Here is a 5,207-nt window from a genome sequence, read left to right on the forward strand (position 1 = left end):
TTATTTTTTTAAATTCTCTTTATTCTATAAAAGCTTTCCTTTTCATGAAAACTACTAATCAATCAAATTAAAAAGTAAAACATAAATGATATTGTTTTTTTTATTTATTCAAACTTACTTTAAAAAAAAATGGTATTGTTTTTTGTTATTTATTCAAACTTACCTCTTTTAAACATAAGTTAATATAAGTTAAATTTAAAATTAGTAATAATACAATACATAACATTTTTTTTAACATAAGTTAAATTTAAAATTATTTTTTATATGATTTTTTAAAATTAAATCATTTTTCTTTATAAATAAATTTTTTGACGCTTAATTTATATTGGTTTTAACCTTACGCAAATATAAACTTTTTCTACTTCTGCAAATCTCATATTTTATATGACGCGTGCAACATAACATAAGGTATCATTTTGTGCGTTTTCTTAACATTGTAACTTCGGTGACTATTTAATTAAATATTTATTGATGTCACACTATTTCATTTCCTAAAAAAAAGTGAAATTTTTTTTTTTTTAAATAAATCTCACTCTAAAAAAAATCTTACTTTCAAAAATCTGCGACTTCTTGTTTAATCAAGAATTAGAGGTATTCATTTTTTCTCAATATTAACTAAATTTTTACCCCAAAACATTTAAAAAGTATGTTATGCGTTTTGCGTTCTTATAAATAAATAGCTATTTCATATTTTACGTTTTGTTGTGTTTTGTGGAATAATTAGCGTCTAGAATAACAAAATATTAAAATTTGATTAAGAGAGCCGGAATAAAAATGTCGGAATAAAAATGCTGTCACATAATATAAATAATATTACAATAATATTAGATGCTAGTTACTGTAATATAAAAGTTATGTATAATAAATAGATCTGTTAAATCTTTGTCAAACAGATTCAAAAAAACAAATATTAATATTTATATGTATTCCGCCAAAAAATATGTACATACCTCTGTCTTTAAACATCTATAAACAGTCGTCGCGAACGATTCTTTATATCGTTTCTGTACCTTTTGTGATTAGTTACTAATATTCTTTACAAAACGTTATAATGGCAAAACAAGAAGCAGAGAACATTCTAATACCAGTTCGTCATTGGATATGTGAACATTACACGAAATTAACAAATAGTAATCATGCAACCACTGTAATGCTAAATTTACTCTACAAAATAGATCTTTAACATATTTACATCAATACTTGATGAAGACACATTCAGACAAATTAAAAGAAGAACAGAAGAAAGAAGATAAATTCCATTGGATTTGGGATTATTTTATCCCAGAAAGCAATACAAAGGCAAGATGCAAAATATGTGACTTAACAATTACGTATTACTATTCAGTAACTAATCTCAGACATCACTTAAAACATAATCATAAGTAGGTATACTCAAGATAAATTAAAAAATTAATTAACGTACTGAAAAATAGAAATTAAAGTAGTAAAATAATCAATGTTAACTAAAATAAATGTAACGCAGAAAAAATACTCAAATAAAACTAAAAAGATTTATTAAACAAACTAAAAAAATTTATTAAACCAACTATAAGATTTATTAAAAAGATTTTTGGTGCATTACGTCAAAAATGTCGCTGTGTTTAGCATAAAAAACTAGTTACGCTATTACATTCCAGTTTTCTTTTAATAATTATTAGATTTATGAAATATTTAAATTTACTTGATCACTACATTCTTTACTTATGAATGTTTAAATAATATATTCTAAAAAAATTATACTTCAGTCCGTATAGCGGAAAATGGACATAATTAAAAATAATCTATTGTACTTGTTATTGCTTTTTTAATACTGCTTATGTAAATGTAGGATATTAGGTCCAAATTCAGATCGCGTAAATAACGAGAGCAATTCAGATAATGATATGACTGGAAATGAGGATTATTATTATTATTATTAGGCGTTAGGAATTCGAAAGCTCATTGCCGCAAATACCAAATCCCGCCACTGTTCCCGTCCCTGAGCCAGATCCCTCCATTTGTGACCCTCGTACCCCATTTCGTTAAGGTCCATTCTAATATTTTCTTCCCATCTACGTCTTGGTCTACCCAATGGTCTTTTCCCATCCGGTTTACCAATTAGTACTTTATATGCAATTCGATTCTCATCCATACGCGCCGCGTGACCTGCCCATCTTAATCGACGCGATTTTATGACATTAATAATATCCGGACTATTATATAATTGATGTAATTCTGCGTTGTGTAATTTTCTCCATTCGCCCGTTTCCTCATCGCGTTTTGCCCCGATGATTTTTCGAAGTACTTTATTTTCGAAAGCCCTAAATCTTTTCTCGTCTTGTAATGTAAGTGACCACGCTTCGCTGCCATAAAGGACTACCGGTAAAATAATCGTTCTGTAAATTCTAATTTTTAAGCGCCTAGACAATATCCGCGAACCGAGTAGTTTCTTAACCGAATAGAAGCACGCATTCCCCAAATTAATTCTTCTCTTGAGCTCTTCTCTTATTTCATTAGTTTGGTTTAAAATCGATCCTAAATACTTAAAATTGCTAACCCGTTCAAAAATTTTATCACAGACGACCAGGTTTCCGTTATTATGAATATTCTGAATTCTATCAGTGACCATATATTTAGTTTTTTCAACGTTTATTTGCAGCCCCAGTTCTTTCGTTTTATCTAATAGAATTTTAGCGTTATTTATTAGTGTTTCTTTATTATCTCCCAACAAAGCAATATCGTCCGCATATGTTAATATTTGTGTTGTACCGTTCAACTGCAAACCATCATTACTCTTCTGCATTTCTTTAATAGCATATTCCAATACTAGATTAAACAGAAGAGGTGACAATGCATCCCCCTGCTTTAATCCGCTATGAATATTAAAAGTTTCCGACATTTGATTACCTATTCTTACTCTACCTCTGGTATCTTTTAAACAAACTTGGACTAAGTTAGCCAATTTTTTGGGTATCCCCCACCGAGTTAAAATTTCATACATTTTCTCCCGTTTTATCGAATCATACGCTTTAAATGAAGATACAGTCCCAGGAAATGAGGATACAGTCCCAAAAATAGACAATTTTATCTCAGTTGATAATTAAATATATAGACATTACAAAATTAAGTAATAATGAGACAAGATGCATTTATTGTAATGCAAAATTCACTATACATAATATATCCTTAGTTATTTTACGTAAACATTTCATGAAAACACATTCAGACATAATAATAAAGAAAAAAGAAAAAAAAAGATAAATTCCATTAAACTTAAAATTTTTTTATCGCAGAAAGCAATACAGAGGCAACATGTGTACTATGTAATGAAACAATTGGGTCCAAATTTATAAGTCGTTCAACACTACTAACAATTTCGAACAGTTTGAAACAATTTCTTATGTAAGTATTCAAGTAAAACATTAATTAATTTGCGTTCTGCAAAAATGATAGTAGTTAAATAATCAATGTCAGATAAAAAATATGTTATGTAGATACCCTTAGTACTTACTCAACAAACAATTTGTTAAATAAATTTGTGATGCGTGTCGATAAATATGATATGTAAATGCATCTATTTGTATTACATATACATATGTGTGTATATATACATATTTATATTATATATATGTTATCTAAAATAACGTCCACTAAGCGTATACTTTTCCTAATAGAAAAGATGAGTCAAAGGATCCTCTTTATTTTACAGTCTTGGAAATAGTGAATGATATATTAATTTCTAAATATTAAAACTTTAAATACAAAGCGCCTTCCCGGTCCGAGTGTTAAGATGTTGAACTACTATCTAATATACATTCAATTAAATTGAATTAATATTTCAGAAATAAATTGAGAGCCGATGAAATTATCGGATTCACACAATCGATCTGAAACAAATAATCCCCCCAAATTCTCCCAAATCATAAAAAAACTGTAATAAACTTTGTTTCAGATTGATTGTGTGAATCCGATAATTTCATCGGCTCTCAATTTATTTCTGAAATATTAATTCAATTTAATTGAATGTATATTAGATAGTAGTTCAACATCTTAACATTCGGACCGGGAAGGCGCTTTGTATTTAAAGTTTTAATATTTATATAGACGGTCTTGTTTCCAATCATATTGTTAATTTCTAAAGATAGCTAAATAATCAGATAAAATCTATGAATAAGACAATTTAAAAGTATCTTTAATATTCTTTGTAAAATATTTTAAAGATATTTTTCAAGAGAAAAATTCTATAATAATATTTTAAAGTTGTTTTGTACGTCGATTTAAACGTTTTTCTCATTAGGTAACTGAGAAAATTATTACAAAAATTATCAAAAATGGTAGTAAATTTTTTCTATTCAGTTTTTACTAGAAATTACTCTATAATTAATGATCGTTGTTTCAAATACAGCCTGTATGTGCTAACTTTTCTCGAAAATTTTTTTTGACATAACCTCAAAATTTTAAATTAAATTGCAAAAAATGTTAGTTGTAGATCTGTCAATTATCTACAACTTTTACATTTAACTTTTTTTGATACGAGTTACAGATTTCGTTTTATTAGCAAAAAACCGTTTTTTTGGCCGTTACGCGCTATATAAATTAATATTTTAACAATAATAATTGAAAAGGTACCATATTTTGAAAACATGTTTTTGACGTAAAATTTGACGGAGAATGCGATAAAAATACTAAAAACTTGATTCGTTTTGGGGGCGTTTGTTAAAAATCGATTTAAACAATTAAATTGTTAATAACAATATAAATTTGTTAGTATTTTTTGTAAAAAAAATTTTTTTCTTACAGTTCAGTCCTTCAGCTACAAAAGTGCAATTGGTGAAAATTTTGTAGCTCTTAAAGATTCGGACCTATGGATTTATGAAAATGAGTCTCCAAGCCAAAAAACTTGCCATTCTCAAATGTTCGATCACTTGTATTATCGAAAATATGCAAATAAAAAAAAATTCCTCGGACACGTATCTCTTTTTTTTCGACATAGAATCCGTAAAAAAAGTTTCAGTCAAATCGAAGAGGTGTCGATCAGACAGGTGTTCGATTTATAAAAGAATTACCTATGTATATCTTTATTAAAATTTTAGTTTTATTATATTATGCATATACTGTGTGTGTGTGTGCGTGCGTGCGTGCGTGCGTGCGTGCGTGCGTGCGTGCGTGCGTGCGTGCGTGCGTGCGTGTGTGTGTGAGTGTGTGTGTGTGTGTGTGTGTGTGTGTGT

At 28.1% G+C, this 5,207-nt stretch overlaps 1 pseudogene; it reads left to right on the forward strand.

Moving 5' to 3' along the window:
- Positions 1 to 1,051: 1,051 nt before the first annotated feature.
- LOC108748582 lies at positions 1,052 to 1,919 on the forward strand (annotated as a pseudogene).
- Positions 1,920 to 5,207: the final 3,288 nt, after the last annotated feature.

The sequence above is a fragment of the Trachymyrmex septentrionalis genome, unplaced genomic scaffold, assembly GCF_001594115.1.
Source record: "Trachymyrmex septentrionalis isolate Tsep2-gDNA-1 unplaced genomic scaffold, Tsep1.0 scaffold235, whole genome shotgun sequence".
Classification (NCBI taxonomy): domain Eukaryota; kingdom Metazoa; phylum Arthropoda; class Insecta; order Hymenoptera; family Formicidae; genus Trachymyrmex; species Trachymyrmex septentrionalis.